This window comes from Chelonoidis abingdonii, chromosome 20 (assembly GCF_003597395.2).
Source record: "Chelonoidis abingdonii isolate Lonesome George chromosome 20, CheloAbing_2.0, whole genome shotgun sequence".
NCBI classification, from domain to species: Eukaryota; Metazoa; Chordata; order Testudines; family Testudinidae; genus Chelonoidis; species Chelonoidis abingdonii.
In genome coordinates, this window is record NC_133788.1 from 12018500 (window position 1) to 12035578 (window position 17079).

The following is a 17079-nucleotide window of genomic DNA, read 5'->3' on the forward strand; positions in this document are numbered from 1 at the left end:
TGTTTTCTGTCAGGTTTGTGAGCTAAGCAGAGTCGCACTGAGTCATTTCCTAGATGGGCCACTTCCATAGAACACCTAGGTAGTGTGGTGGCAGTCCTCCCAACAGGTCAGTTGTGAACTAGTTTGGAGACTTTAAGATGCCGGCTTTTAAATTAAATGTACCACCGGCACCTATGGTTTGTAAGGATGTTAGGGCAGCTTTTGTTACAGTAAACCCTTGGCAAGATTACAACATAAGTAATTACAGTCTGCAACCTAAGCTCCCACTGGAGGTTCAGTTGGACGCAGCAGTCTTCTTTCCTCCTTGTTCTAATGGTTGTGCCGTGCAATGTTGCTCTCAGCTGCTGAACAGCAGCCGCAGTCCAAAGGTGGTTGCATCTCATGGGCAGGTGAAGTGAGTTGCACATAAAGCTTGAAAATCCATTTAAGTTTGTAAGTTACTTGGGATGAAAAATCAGTATTTAATTGTAAGACTCTTTCATGGCGCACTGAGCTTTCAGGATGAGCTTTTCTCCCACATCTTGTCTCTGATAGAAAACTGCAGGCTTATAATGACCTATCTATGGAAGAGATTAAATGAAGGATAAAGCCTTTCATATTTTCCACTCCGTTATATATGTAAACGCCACTAAAGAAAGCATTCTGGGATTCTACCACAGATAATTCTAACATTAGGCAGGGAGTGCAGCACATTCTTGACTGAAAAAAAAAAGTAAAAAATTTAAATTATAAACAGTTGATTCGTACTAGAAAAGGCATGATATAAACTCAACTTGTTTTTCCCTTTTGATCCATATTGTCTGTGCTTCTACACTACAATATTTGTGAGATGTTTTGCAGGAGATACCCATCCTCAAAATGGATAGTTGGCAGCGGATCCGGAAAATAAAGAGCAGTCTGTTTCCTGTTAAATATTGCTGGTCACATTAATTTACATTGTTTGTCTCATGTTTTACTGCTTCCACGTTGATGTTGCATTAAGCTGGCTGGAGTCGAGGGTTGTTCAGATAATCATTGTTTTTTTATGCATTGAAATACAAATACTGCAGCTGTCTCTTTAACTTCTTTAATCAGTGTGTGTTAATACTTTGCTGGATTGAAAAACCCTGGAGATTCAAGTCTCGGTACAACACAAGCCTCAGCTGTGCAAGTGTCTCCCACTGTTGGACTTCACTCCCCTATGGATTCATCTTTGGCCTTTCTGCTGTAGCTGTTGACAGTGGACCTAGTAAGTGCCAGTTGTATTGATATTAGCTTTTGTGCCTGTCGTGTGTTTACTTGTCCCCGGGCAACTGAACGCTGACCTAAATTTCTCCCAAGCTATCAAATGGTGAATGGAACTTCCAGTCGCTATCTGCCCTTGTGAATTTGAACTAGCATCCCACCCATCCGGGGAGTGTACAATATCTCATTAGCTGCTCTCTGACTCTTCTGTCCCCCAGAAGACCTTCAAACTGCAGCAAGAAGTGATGGCATTGAAGGCAATTATTTCATCAGACATACCCTGCTATGTAACCACCGTTCTGTGTCCTCCCCAAATGGGACTACTACCTCTGTTTATTTAGAATGGGTGGAAGTTGCCGGTTTGACAGTCCTGGAAACTAGAGGGAGCAGGTCAGTCCATTGAGCAGCCAGATGTTCATGTTTGACATTGAACAGATATATGCTGGGTCAAAAAATGTGTCAGATAAAATTTAAGTTGAGCACGGCGCCTTGTTTAGATTAAATCTGATAAGATCCAGTTCTTTTCTCTTCACTGTCAGCTTCTTTAGATTGCAGAGCTGCCTACAACCCTTTCCCTGCATCTCCAGGTGCTTAAGATAAAGGCAAGATAAGTTAAGCACAAGGGGGAAATCCCAGTCTCATTGAAGTCAGAAGGAGTTTCGACATTGACCCCTTTAAAAATGGGATCCTCAGGTTTTCAAATAAATGTCTTTGAGCAGAATCGACCTCTCCTCATAGATCTGCCAGAGCCTGAATTGTCTAGGTGTCCTCCAACAGCTAAACCAGTCCTTATTGTGCTGTCATAGGTGGCTGCAGTGGCATTGGCTTGCTGGGAAAACACAGAACTCTGAATGTTGCAGCTGTGCACAGAGCAGGTAAGCGAGAGAGGAGGACCTGCCTGTCTGTATGAATATGTATAGTACAGATTGGATATATCTGTCTGTAGTTGTTAGCAGGGCCAGCTCCAGGGTTTTTGCTGCCCCAAGCGGTGGAGGGGGGGAAAAAAAGCCGCGATCGGCAGCAATTCGGTGGTAGCCCCACCACGTTGCTTTCTTCTTCAGCAGCAATTCAGCGGCAGGTCCTTCCCTCCGAAAGGGACTGAGGGACCCACCACTGAATTGCCGCCAAAGAGCCTGATGTGCCGCCCCTTCCCCTTGGCTGCCCCAAACACCTGCTTGCTGAGCTGGTGCCTGGAGCTGGCCCTGGTTATTAGGTGTGTTGCAGATTGGGGGCCCTGAGCTGTCTGATATGATCATTCGTGTTGGCCGACAGGATAAACTTCTGCAGACATGTCCAATAGTTAATCTCACACCTGTGATATCCCCATACGTCACTGATATCCTCATGCACCCACATCGCCTTCAGCAGAGCATTGGGGCTGCAGCTAGCGTGGGTGGGACCTGAGACAGGCTGTACAAGCAGGCCCTTGAGTGGCTTAATGATGCCCTCCATCCTTTCCCCATCCTTCACTAGCCATCACTGGTGCTCTTCTTTGGTCCTCTTCCCCCTGCCTATCTCCTTGTACCTCTCTCTCTCTTCAGTCACTCCTGCTTCTTCCCCCTTGCTTTCTCTTCTTGCTGTTCCCCGTGGCTTTCTATTGGTACATTTTTCCTGACGCTGTCCTCTCTTCTCCTATGGCTCTCCCTCTTTCTCAATTAGTCTTCTCCTTTGGCTCCTCTTCCATCCCCTGCCTCCCTAGCTTGCTCCTCATTTCCCCTGCTTTCTTCCCGGTCCCATTCACTGTTGCACTGGGTTGCAGAGCAACGCTCCCCATAGCCTTTCTCTCCGTGTGTGTCCGCATGCGAACGTGCGCACCCACTGGCAAACTAGCAAGTTGCACGTAAGGGGAAATGGTTAACAAATGCCAAAGGGAAAAGCAGTCACCACTTGTCACTGATAAGTTGCACCGTGCTGTGGAAAGGGTTGCCATATCCTCCTCTCCATTCTTTCCCTTGACGGTCTGACTGACTCACCAGCAGTTCATGCAACGCAAGTCATATGGAATAATTAATTTAGCTCACATCAGTCTCAAGCAACACGTGTGCTGCTACTGCTGCTAACTGCTGCCAGCTTTAGCTGTAGAGAGCTGAGCTTCCATAAAGAACCAACTGCTTTCCACCTGGCTCAGGTTACTTGAAGGCTGTCTACAGCAACACTAGAGAAGGTGGCAGAGCAAAGCAGTGATCTTGGCCCAAACTGAGCCAAAGGATTTGGAATAAAAAGGCCTGAAATAAGGACAAAAGCTTCTCACAAGCAATATTCGTAAAGAAGGTTTACAAGAGTTGTCAGCTAGCATTGGCCTGGAAGTGTTTCTACCATTTTTAAAGCTATTTTTCCCTATAGAAACATTTAATAGAATTTAATAACAGGGTAGAAACCAACAGGATTCTGCAGAGTTCTATAGAAATCTCTCTAAATCACTTATAGCTGGGATTCTCAACCTTTTTCTGTCTGACACCCCTCCTCCCCCCCAAAAGCTATAAAAATTCCACAGCCGACCTGTGCCCCAATAACTGGTTTTCTGTGTGTATAATAATCAGGACTGGCGTTAGGGGGTAGCAAGCAGAGCAATTGTCCAAGGCCCCATGCTACGGGGGCACCATGAAGCTAAGTTGCTCAGGTTTCAGCTTCAGCCCCAGGTGGCGGGGTTTCAGCTTTGTGCCCTGTACCCTAGCAAGTCTAACACTGGTCCTGCTTGGCAGACCCTCCTGAAACCTGCTAGCACCTTCCAGTCCCGGACTCCTGGTTGAGAACCACTGACTTATAGAATGTAATAGAGAAATTTCAGCTTTCGGCAGAATTCTTGGAACAACTTATGGAGGTTAAAAGAGATCCAGTGCACAGAATAATTAAGTCAGGAGACCTTAATACTGTTCCAGACCCTGCCACTGAGTTGCTGTGCAACCTTAGGCAAGTCACTTACCCTCTCCGTGCCTCAGTTTCCCTACCTGTAAAATGGAGCTAATGTTCCTCAGCTTCCTAAAATCTTTTGACAAATGCTACCAAGAGCCAGATCCTTATGTTGTTTTATTCATTGTATCTCTGCTTATGGACTAAAAATGATGCCTCTCAGCTCATGTCATCTAAGGACAGAAAGTAAAATATTTACCTCATTTATCCCTCCCTGATCCCCTTCCTGTGGTGTTGATTCCAAATTTAGCCAACAGATAAGATTTCAAGTATACAGAAAAGCTCATTGGATGCAGTGTCCAAATGATCAGAGTTTCACAATGATATCAACGTTCGTATCAGAGCAAAACAAAGGTGAGGAAATGGATTTAAAAAAAAAGTCTATGTCCCTCCTCTGTATCTTGTCCTGGACAGGCTTCCTCTTGTTCTCTCAAGGGATGGCCTGTAGGCAAGAGCCTAACTCATTATATCAACAAGTGTCCTCACAGTGTGCCTTGAAGACCTGATTTAAATAAAAAAGGCACTAAACCCTGCTGGTAATAACTGAGAACTCAGCTATTCTCCCCCATGTGTATTTATTCCTGGGCAAATCACTCCTGGGCGAGGGATGCATACCCCAGTGTTGTCTTTCTCAGAAAATGTATTTTTGGAAACATTGCTAGAGAGCATCCTGCTAGCATCCTAACATCACCCCAGTGATCATGGCAAGGTGCAGTTACTGAAATGCCTGTACTTGCCATTAGCTATTCCAGAAGCAGCAGAATAGGAATTGCGACATCTCTGAAAAGAGATTGAATTTGATTCTTTCATTTAACACTTGAGCTCATTCAAGAAGAGAAATAACAGCCTCCCCTATAAACATTGAATGTTGCATTATGGGAGGAAAATAGTCTTTGCATGCACTTTCATCTGCTCTTATAGTGCTAATTATATTTCAGCCAGAAACGAAGCCTATGTGTATGATCACTAGTGTTGCTAATAAAAACAATGTTGTTCTTTCAGCACTTTAAAAAAAAATCACACTTTTACTGTTCCTCAAAAACTAGCCAGCTAATAAAAATAAGAGTGACTCACTGGATGTGCATTGTACTGTCACTGCTTTCAAAGGAACGTGTGTGCCTCGTAAGTGACTTAGATGCCAACTATTTAGATAACAAGACATTTTTGTTTTCAAATCTGCCTGAGTGGCAACTGGAAAGTGATAGTCTCCTATTTTTATGCTGGAGATGCTGGCACTGCAGAGTAATTCATCATACAGCAAGCAAAATGCAGCAATAGGAAAAGATTTTCACAGATGTTTCACTGCCATACTTGTAAACAGAACTCAGTTTGAATAGCTTTAAATTGATGCAAACAAAATCCCATTTCTTTGGCACTGAATCTTTGAAACACCAGAACTGAGGCAGGGCCCCACTGACTGATGCCCCCTCATACCATTCCCAAGACTCAGATGAGATCATTTCTGTATTACTGGCATTATAATTAAACTAATGGATATGTAGCTCATTAACTGGCCATTACATGTTCTACAACCCTACATTTATCTTACATACTCAGGGCTTGTCCTGCAAGGTGCTGAGTACTCTCAGCTCCCAAAGAACCCGTGGTGAACTCAGTATCTTGCAAGATGAGGCCCTTAGACAACACAACTGAAGGCCAGGCTGGAGTGCTGGGATGCTTCCCCTGTGGTTAGCACTCTGCACTAGTAGATGAAAAAACCCACATCGAGTCTCTTGCCTCCTGGGCCAGCTGGTACTTGGGGGGAGCTTTGCATAAACAGCTCTAGAAGTAGGGAACTGCAGCTTGCCTGCTTGTTGATGTCGTAGCAGCCCAAAAGACTCCTAAAAGAATTGCAGGCCAAAAGGTCTCTGTGAGGTAGAGTCTTTACAGAGAGAGGAGGTAAAGGAGGGGGAGGGGGAACTGGGTGAAAGAATCTTCATAGAAAATATCCCTCTCCCCAAAAGCAGAATAGCATGCGATCTGTGTGCGTCCGTCAAGCCACATAGGCAGCTGTTTGTAAGCCAAGAGCGGGAGCATTCACTCATGCTTTGTGACTGGAAATACGGCTATTTATTGAACAGCTAAAGCTGCACAAAGACTAGGAAAAAAAGCACAACTACAGTCCCGAGGGACTGTACAGATGGGGAAAAAATCTCCTTATGAAATATATTAGATGTCTAGTGCTCCATGCCAAGTCGAACAGAGATGAAAGTTGCATGCAGATATTCATAGCATAATTATTTTTCCAGGTTGAAACTGCTAGAGAGCACATGAAAAGACCAATTTTTAGCTGTCTCATATATAAGATGAGTGACGTGAGATTGGGGACAGATGCAGGGATACAGAGCCTTTGATCTGTAGGCTGCTGGCTGTCTTGGGTCACTATCATCCGAAGGGAGTTTGATGGTCTATGTGCCATGAGTTTGGTGGTCTCAATCCAGTTCCTATTGAACTGGTATCTGCACCAGAAAAAACATCATAACAGTGCTTCTGTTGTCAGTGTGATCAGACACACCAAGAGCTAAACAGTGGGCTTGGAAGCTGAGCTATCCTCTCTTTTCCAGAGGTATCCTCCACCAACAGGGTGTAGATGGACAGGTTGGTTAGTGTGGGGGTGCTTGCACTGCTGCTGCTCAGCATATCTACAGATAATAGAGCAAAGGCCCCCACACCTTCCACAGGATGCTGCATTTTGTGTCCTCTGTGCCAGCAGCAGGAAATTGTGCCCATACTGTGGACTCTGTGTTGCTTTGCAGGTCATGAGATCTGAAACATTTGAGCACTGCCAATACAGAATTAGCTGTCAAGGTGAACACTACAAGTTGCACTGAAAGCATAATCAGTATACAAGACAGTCAGGCCAGAGAAATGAAATGAGTAGTTGTGGAAAGTAATAAAGAATAAAATCAATGTGCCCCTGGAAAACAGAAAAAGACATCAACATTCTTCTAAGTCAAATTGCATTTCTTATGGTTTAATGGCTGGCAGGTTTGTGTTGTCAGTAAGATAGGCTGCATTAGGCATAAGGCATGATCTGAGGCATAGAGATGTATCTATTTAGTAGACGTTAAACTTCTTTAATTCTGTTGTGAGGAGGTGTGGACAGATGTCCTCAAATTAATGTCTGTTGTGCCAGTTATCTCTGAGCTTAGGAGATCATGAACACAATTCTCTAACGTTGGCGCTTTAGTCTTTCCATTGACTTCAACAGGCTTTGGACCAGGTCCTTTGGGAGCAGCCTCCTCTTCTGCTTATATCTTAAAGATGAACTCAGGATCTAGTCTAGTCTCCATGCTGAGTCCCAGGTACTACCACTGCTTCCTTCCCTATGCTCTCTAACAAGCAATGAGTCTTGGGGTACCCCAAAGAGCCTGATTGTGGCATCTGGAGAAACCAACAGAACTTAAAAGTAAGTTCCTTAGGGCAGGGATTATCTTTTGGGTCTATGTAAAGCACAATGGGCACCTGCTCCATGACTAAGGCTCCTGGGTGTTCTGGTAATAAAATTACAGTCCCTGGCAAAGTTAGTGCATGTCCAGCCGAGGGACAGTTTAGCAGGGTCCACTATAGAACAGGAAGCAAAATGTATCATTCAAGCCCCAATTCAGACGAACACTTATGTGCATGCTTAACTAAAACACATGAACTTAAGTCTATCCTTATTTGGCGAAGCATTTAAACATATGCTTAATGGAGTTGACTTAAGCATGTGCTTCAAGTTAAGTATGTGTTTGGGCACTGATTCAGCCAAGCAGTAAGACAGAGTTATGGCAGAGGCTGCTGAGTGATGTGAGCAGCTCCAGCCAAGTACTAGCAGTTCAAGTCCAAAGCACCAGTATTGGTACATATGTCAGTGGCTTGGAGCTGCTACCCTAACTCATCTTTTCTCTTAGGGACAAGCGAGTTCCCCATGCTTCTCTTATAAACCAGGCCCAGTAACAAGGATTCTCAACACCATCTCATGCCAGCACTGTCCTTCAAACTTCTGACAGCTGGGAATCTGGCCCCCTGCTCCTTAATTGTGCCTCACGCATGGCCTGGACAGATCACCTGCAGAGGTGAGGGGAGTGGGAGTTCAGTCTCCATGGACCACCCAGTCCTTGGAAGGACCGCCCGGGGGGGGTGGGCGGCGAGTGGGGCAATTTGCCCCGGGCCCCGTAGGGGCCCCCACGAGAGGTTTTCAGGGCCCCTGGAGCAGGGTCCTTCACTCACTCCGGGGGCCCCGGAAAACTCTCACGGGGCCGGGACCCCCAGAGCTAATTCCGCTCCGGGTCTTCGATGGCAGGGGGTCCTTCTGCAGACTTACTGCCGAAGTGCTGGATCTCTGGTGGTAATTCAGCGGCGAGGACCTCCTGCCGCAGGTCTTCGGGGCACTTTGGTGGTGGGTCCCAGAGTGGAAGGACCCCCCCCCCCAAATTACCGCCAAAGCAGAGGCCCCCCCATGGCCGAAGACCTCAGGTCCCCTGAATCCTCTGGGCAGCCCTGGTCCTTGGCTTCTCTGCTGAACTGGCAACAGGGACGTCAACTGTAAGACTGGCCTGGTGCTATGCATACGTGTGTGTTAGGAACTAAACTTAAGTCACCAAACTCATATAGGCCTCTGAACTGGTCTTAGATACAGGGGCGGTGCAAGGAAGTTTCGCGCCCCAGGCAGAACTTCAACCTTGTGTCCCCTGCACATCCCTCCACCCTGAGGCACCCCCCCCCGTGGCAGCTCCCCGCTTCCCTGAGGTGCCCCCCCAGGAAGCCGTGCAGCACCTCCACACCCCAGCTCACCTCTACTCCGCGTCCTCCCCAAGCACGCTGCCCCTGCTCTAATTCTCCTCCCTTCCCAGGCTTGCTGATTGTCGCCGCAAGCCTGAGAGGTGGAGCAGTGACTGCATGCTCAGGGAGGAACCGCTGTAAAAAAAAAAATTGGGGGCACCGCTTTTTGGTGCCCCCAAATCTTGGCGCCCTAGACAACCGCCTAGTTCGCCTTAATGGTAGCACTGGCCCTGCTTACATGGCAGCAACTTTCAAGGGTCAATTCTCCCCTGCATCTGCTCTTTGGTGACAGAGACCCAGCTCCACTTCCTGACTGCTCTCCTTTGCACTGGTGTATGTGAAAGGTGCAGGGGGGCAACTTTAACTTGCGCTGCTGCGAGGCAAACCTTCCATCAGCCTTGCTCTGCCAGTACCCCTCCGTTCTCCTCCCACTTTCTCATTGACTCTGCCAGCACCCCTCCATTCTCCTCCCATTTTCTCATTCACTTAAATGAAGTGAGGATTTCACTTAAAGGCTGTGGCTAAACCAGGCATAGTCAAACCCAGCATTTCTGACTCTCCCAGTCCTTTGCATTAGCCACCTGATCATGCTTCCCCTTAGTGCTCATGGTATCGGTGCATAGCATTGGTGCACACTGTAGAACCCCCAGGCTAAAATACTTTCACAAAAGAAATAAATATTAGCCACAGATTATTAGGTTCACTGTCAAACAACTAGCAGTTAATGCTATAATTTAACACAGTGTTTATACACTGGCTTCAACAACATCTTTGCTGAGCGTTAGGATCTTGGTTAGTGTGTCTGCCTCTTGGAACAGGGCAGCAAGATTTTGTGTGTACACTGTATAATCAAATGTTTAACAGCCTACTTGAACTATGGCTCCACATTCACTATAAGTGTTAATTAAGGAAGGGAAATGCAGCTCAGTGTTAGGCACCAGGCGTATGCAGTGACGTTTTTATTTTCCTCTTTCTCTAGGAGGATATTTATTTTGTTTTGGAGGCACTGCTCCATTGCAGCAGACAAGCAGCCTTTACAAGAGACTGAACATGTGAATCAAAATGAATGCCATTAAAATCCCAAACAACAGTAAAACAATAAAATAAACTGAAACGAGCTGTTTAATGGACTGAAGTGAACTGCCTGGCTCAGGGGACTGGTAACAGGATACAAAGTGTTTCATATCTAAAACACCAGTTCAAATCCAGCCCTGATTGGTCGTAAGTAACACTTATTGCCCTCTGATGAGCCCACGTGAAAGGACTGTATGGGCTCCGTCCAGTTTTTAGTGGGCATGTCTGTATTACAAAAAACCCCAACCAAACAAAACCACAATGCACCACCTCTGTAGGTGCAGCGTGGAGATTGAATATCTTTTCTCTCACTATTAGTGATGGGTTCTGCTTGTCATCATTGTGTGGCAAATGGAGGAAAGCCTCTGCCTGGGTGCTACCTGTCCTGTTGACAAAAGAGAGAACATAGGGGTGGCAGACTTGTCCATGCAGTGTCATTCACCAGAGTTAAATACATTTAAAAATGAGGCAGATTTTCAAAAGAGGTCAGCACCCCATGGCTCTGATTTAGGGACCTAAATGAATGGCTAGAGATTCAAAAGCACTCAGTTCCCATTTGTTATCATTCACTTGCTTGTTCTGTGGTAGTGTCTCATGGCCAGGACTTCACTGTATAAACATGCACTAGAGACAGTTCCTGCCCAAAAAGGTGCGTAATTGAAGTGGTTAGATATTCAAAAGATCAAGCAGTGCCCTCGGATCTAGTTGTGGATGCTGAACACTTGAAAACCTGACCTTCAGTCGATGGATTCTTTCCAAATATCAACCTACTGCAACCTTAAAACTCCTCATTCTCCCACATGCGTAGTGCCACATATTAACCCAGTTTCAGTAAAGAGCAATCATTTGGGCTCATTGAGGGCTCTGCCTGCTGCTGAGCTTTTTAACACATGAATTTCAGTTGGATGTGCCTGGTTCTCCTCTCCCTTACCGCAGTGTAAATCAGGAGTAACGCCATTGACTTCAGTGCTGTTACAGCAGTAAAGCTGATGCAAGTGAGACTAGAGTCATGAGCCCTGGGTATTATTATTTGTTAGGGGATAGGGTCTCATAAGAACAGCCACATCAGTCTGCAATCTTGTTAATAGTCTCAGCACATCTGAAGAAGCACAATAAAATTAATCTCTTAAAAATATTCAAGAGAGTCCTCTGAATATCAGCACTCATTTTCTACCCCTGGCAAGCAAGAGGAAAATTGGGCACACTTTCTTATAAATTCTGTGGGCGGCACTGGCAGCAAGAACTGACTCGTTGCTATTAATGGAAAGTATGTCCGTTCAGGCTCATAAAAGTTTTAAGACATGCCATTTGGAAGGTCTACGTTAAATCAGATAATGGTATGTTATTAATTTTTTCATCTCATCCTTCTTAATGGCATGAGCCAATTCAGTCATCAGCCTTTTACTGTTTCATGAGTATCAGCTGATAGTAAAATGTATTCCGTTACTGTCTTTGGAGTCTGTCACTGGAATCTGTATCATCTCACTGGGAAATTCAGAGAGTAATGCCTGTGAAACTATATTAAGGGATTTGAGATTGAAATGGCTGCATTCTGTAGGAGATGGGCCACAAAGACTCTTTAATGATGACTAATAACCATCTTTCAAATGCTTAACTACCTAGCACAGAGAGTGGATTTCATAGATCAGGTTCACTGACAGGCATCTTGTTAAATACCTCCAACCAATATTTCCTTTTGCCAAGGAATATGAACTGGGGCAGGTGGGGGTGGGAGGGGGATGGACGGGACGTTCCCATGCTCTTGGTCACAGGACCTGGGCAGCCTACAAACATGTTTCTTCTTAATATACTTCTGCAGCATATAGTGATATTTTTGAGATGTGTATCCGTCAGTATATGGTGGAAATCTCCAAGTCACCTGGACTAGGACCTCTAGGTACAGAGAAGTAGCTATCACTGTGATTATGGTATTGAGCCAGATTCCAATCTTGTTTCCCCTTCCTCTGTGGTGTAAAAGTTTTATATATAGGGTAGCGATAGCAGAATTGTCATCAAAAGGTTCCAGACATGATAGACGTGTGGTCTGATTGTGGTTCTTAAGGGCAATGTATCTGTAAGCAGCCCGAGAACACTTGAAGAAGATTTATGATTAGGGCTCTACCAAATTAATGAAAAACGCATCACGGACCGTGAAATCTGGTCTCCCTCCGTGAAATCTGGTCTTTTGTTTGCTTTGACCTTATACTATATAGATTTCATGGGGGAGACCAGAGTTTCTCAAATTGGGGGTCCTGACCCAAAAGGCAGTTGCAGTGGAGTCAAATGGTTATATTAGGGGGATTGTGGTATTGCCACCCTTATTTCTGTGCTGCCTTCAGAGCTGGGCAGCCGGAGAGTGGCGGCTGCTGACGGAGGGCCCAGTTATGCAGGCAGTAGGGCAGAAGTAAGGGTGGCAATACCATACATTGCCATTCTTACTTCTCTGCCTCTGCTGGCAGTGGCTCTGCCTTCAGAGTTAGGCTCCTGGCCAGCTGCCCCTGCTCTCCAGCTGCTCAACTCTGCAGACAGCGCCGCCACCGGCAGCAGTGCAGAAGTAAGGGTAGCAGTGTCACAACCCCCCCCTACAATAACCTTGTGACCCCTCCCACAACTCCTTTTCGGTTGGGACCCCACAATTATACCACTATGAAATTTCAGATTTAAGTAGCTGAAATCATGAAATTTACAATTTTAAAAATCCTATGACCTTGAAATTGACCAAAATGGACTGTGAATTTGGTAGGGCCCTATTTATGATGGAATTAAGCTCTCTTATACCAGTTCTCTTATACTCTTGCTTATACCAGATTTCTAAGAAAGTTTATTTGTGTATCCTTTTAATCTCATCCACCCATTATTGCACTATGCTTAGAAATGGACTGCTCAAAAGGGCTGTTTGTTCTGCGAAGTTTTTCACATCTGATTTATGCATCACCTGTGGAACATTTGGAAGAGAAGCATTCAATGCCCTTTGCAAACTTTCCTTTTTCCAGGCAAGACCCAACAGCAAATCCATACAATGGAATTCTAAGCTTTAGACTTTTTTCACCTGCCTATCCTGTTCCTGTAATTAAGTGATTGCAGGGTAGCCCAGAGAATTCAGGGGGCCTGGGGCAAAGCGGGGGAGCTGCAGTGTTTGTACTCACCTGGCGGCGGTCCGGGTCTGCGGCGGCATTTCGGCGGCGAGGGGCCCTTCAGTTCTGCCGAAGACCTGGAGCGACTTAAGGGCCCCCCGCTGCTGAAATGCTGTTTGAAGATCTGGACTGCCACCGGGCCAGGGCTCACGGGGCCCCTGTGGGGCCCCGGGGCAAATTGCCCCACTTGCCCCCCCCCTCTGGGCAGCCCTGAGTGATTGTGAGCTTGGCAATATCCTAGCCAGGCAGCGCATTCTGTTTGGAGTTCATAAGTATCTATTTACTTGTGGTTTCTGTGGTTGGAGCTCTTACACTTTCTTAAAGATTCTTGTAACTCAAGCACACATTATAACTTTCTTCTTCGGATGTGGTAGCACAGAGTTGTAGAGTTGGTGTGGGTATATTTAAAGTAGGTGAAAACCTTTGTCATACTATCCGTTATTTCCGTGCAACACTGGGATTCAAACATTCTAGACATCACAGTAATAGGCAATTTGTCTATAATTTTTTTTAGCATACTGGAACATATTTTTCCAAGATTAGTTCCTGGCAGTTCAGGATTAGTGCTCCTGGGGTGACATTTACTCTAGCACCTTTCTGTGAAGTGAAAAACCTTTTGTGAAAAAATAAAAATGAATGAGCAGTTCAGAAGTGAGTTAATTTCAGTATTGTGATAGGTGAAGTGATTGCTGTACACGTGCCATATGCTACTTATACAGCTTCCCATATGTTTATGTTTTAAACATTTTGGGATCTTTTGGAATGAGAAGCACTGTATAAGCATATATTATGTGATTATCACAGGAGGGCGTATTTAACAAGGTCTGAAGTAGCTGGCAAAGTTAGGTAATGTTTTGATATCTATTCATACACAAGCTCTTCAGTCCAAACTGTTTACCTACATGTTGATTCATATGTGTGTCCAAATTTAAATGCTGGCATCAAATTCTAGATATTTTTCACCATAGTCATTTGCCTGTATGCTTTATCCCTGTCCATAATAATTGTGACAGGTGTCTAGGTGGTCACCTAGACCCAGGTGTTTCCTTAGATATTCATCCCGGCAAGCTCAAATCCAGCTGCTTATTCAGCTGTTACATCATGGCCAGATGTTGACCTAGCTGTTGCTCTAAATCTAAATGACTTTGACAAAACCAGCTGTTCAAACAGGTGCAGTGAGGTGCATGCTCCAAAGCCCAAGCTGCAACCAGGTGTTCCACTCACATGCAGCTGTTTTCTTGGGCATTCATCCAAATCGAGAAATGTATCCAGCTGTTAAATCCAGATCCAGTTGTTCACACTGGTACAGATGTGCCCGTACTCCTCCCACGCTCCATGGAGCCGGAGCCACGCCCACGCCCCCTGGAGCCCCTCCCGACCAGCTGTCAATCCATAGATTGGCCAATCAGCGTCCGCGACACAAACCGGCTCCGGCCCGTAGAATGGCCAATCAGGGCGTGTTTGTGATTTCCATGGCAGCGGCAGGCGCCGGGCTCCGCCGGGGGGAGTAGCGCGGCGGGCTGAGGGGCAGGAGCGGGCAGCGCCGGGTGCTCCCCTCGGCGATGGTGCTGGCTGGGAGCGGCGGCGGCGGCCCGGCCTCGGCGAGGGAGGAGGTAGTGGCGGCGGCAGCAGCAGGAGCCGGAGCCATGACCCAGCCGCCTCCCTCCGTCCCGCCTCCCGTCTCCTTCCCGGCGCAGCGCAGGTGAGGAGCTGACCGCGCGGGGGGGGGGGGGACCCCCCCGGGACCCCTACTCTCCCTCCCCTTTCCGCAGCTCCCCCCGGTTTCCTCCGGTGACGCTTATTCCCGAGACCCAGCGGCCTCGTGACGCCTGCTCGCCCATTGTATGCCCCTGACCCTTTTCCCTCCGAAGCCAGCCGGCTCCCTCCCATGATTCCCTTCATTCCCGAGGCCAGCCCCCCCTGAGCACCTGTTCCCCATCTGTACCCCATGACCCTTCCCTTGAGCAGGCCCCGCTCCCCTCCATGACCCTCATTTCCCGAGGCCAGCGCCCCCCTGACCCATGCTCCCATTGTGCCCCTGACCATTTCCCCCGAGTCAGCCTTGCTCCCTTGAACTTTTCATTCCGGTCATCCCCCCATTGTGCCCCTATACCCCTTCCCCCTTGAGCAGCCCCGTCCCCACATGACCATTATTTCTGAGCCAGCCGCCCATTACCTGCCTCCCCATTGTGCCCTCAACCCTTCCCCCAGAGCCAAGCCCTGCTCCCCAAACGTGACCATTATTCCTTGAGCCAGCCCCGTGCCTGTTCTCATTGCTTGCCCCATAACCGATTTCCCCACAGTCCGCCCGGTTTGTCCTGTGATTCATTATCCCGGCCACCCCCTTTTGTGCCCCCATATGACCCATTCCCCACGAGCAGCCTCAGATGCCCATGACCCAGCCCCCACCCCCCCCTTTGGTCCCCCAAACTGATCCCCCCCCCCCCCCCCACGATTGAATCATTCCTCCGTTGCCCCACCATGACCGAGCCCCCTTCCTCATATCTCCAAATCCCATTTTAGCCCCACCTCCGGTCTTCCCTCATTAGATTCTGCCCTCCCTTCCCCTTCTCTCTGACACTTCCTCTTTCAGCCCCTGCCATTAACCTTCTGCTCTCCCCATTTCTCTTTTGGGCCATATGGGGCTGACAGCATTTCATCCAAACAAAATACATGAGTGTCAGTTGTTGCGGTGGCTGGGAATCCTGCTGCTTGCTCTGTGTCTCTGTTTGCCTTTGACAGCCAACCTTTGTCTGCGCACTGTTTGGAAATATAGGTGGTGCTATGAACTCTTTCTACAGTAGGTGATTGCTCTTTTGCATTGGAAGAAAATGTTATATAACTGTGTATTTATTATTTGCTGAACAAAACAATTTCATAGCAGGAAAAGTTTAAACAATTTGATTGTATATTTCTTTGTAGAAACAAGAGCCAGAGCTCCATTGCTGAGTAACTGTAAGGACCATGCTGGGCAAACATTCCATCTTAAATGATAAAATAAGGCTTTCTGGAAGTTGATGATTTGTAGTAGGAATGCCCTGTTGTGTATTGTGTCTTGTATGCACATAGATTATAGTATATGCATGTTCTCCATTTACTAGCATTATGCTAATAAAGCTTTGTAAATTTCATCATACATATGTGTGGACACTATCCTTCCTTTACTGACCTAACTGAAAAGGGCTTTCAACTTTACAACTATTTCTTTCCTTTCAGAAAAGGCTGTGATCAACCATTAGAAACTGCTTCCAGTATTAGCAGAAATGCAAAGGATTTTCTAACAGAGTTTGGCCTCCTAGTGGCTCTGTTTGTTTTCTGTAGAACTGGTTTTTCCCATTGAATCTGAATTTTACACAGCATGTTGACACAGGCAGGAGAATGGAATTCAGTGATGCTACCTTTCCATAGCTGTCAGATACTTAGGGGGAGGAAAGATGGAAGATACAGTTAGTAACTTGGGTCATTTGGAGAATCACATCAATTATAGGAGCTTTACTTCTGTGTTATGGAGCCAACATTATCAATTAGCAATATTGTAAGGTCTCTCCTAAAATTACAATTCCCAAAACAGAGCAGCTGTTTATTTCTTGGTTCCTTATCAGGACAGAAATCATACTTCCTTGTCATTCTAACTTTGAATTTAACTTTTACAATTATACATAAAACAAAATATTGTTATAAAATCTTTGATTAACCTGTATATTGCAAGACCTCTGCTAGTTTAATGTTAATACGGCAGGGAATCCTAGAACATGATACTAAATAATTATAGTAATAATAAAAATACTCTAAAAGTAAATTGATTTATTTTAACCAGTGTCTTATGCGTGTGGTTTTAATCTATAGGACAGATGTGACTTACTCTCATCAGAAAAAAAATCCTATAAAAATTGATTAACATGATCCTAAAAGTGCAGAGGTGTTTTAGACTGTTTGGCCAAGATTGTCAATTAAGCTGTTTAGTAGGAAGACT

General features: G+C 46.1%; 1 protein-coding gene across 8 annotated transcripts in view; it reads left to right on the forward strand.

Moving 5' to 3' along the window:
* The first annotated feature begins 14608 nt into the window (after positions 1-14608).
* TPST1 (tyrosylprotein sulfotransferase 1) overlaps positions 14609-17079 on the forward strand; it is a 63656-nt gene continuing 61185 nt past the window's right edge. For 4 of the 8 annotated variants that reach the window (XR_012657308.1, XR_012657307.1, XR_012657309.1 and 1 more), the window contains exon 1: positions 14767-14808. The gene's annotated coding sequence lies outside the window, so the exon portion shown is untranslated. Of the gene's footprint in view, positions 14809-17079 lie in introns of all 8 variants that reach the window. The other 4 variants (XR_012657310.1, XR_004372880.2, XM_075073912.1 and 1 more) reach the window with 2 other exon arrangements.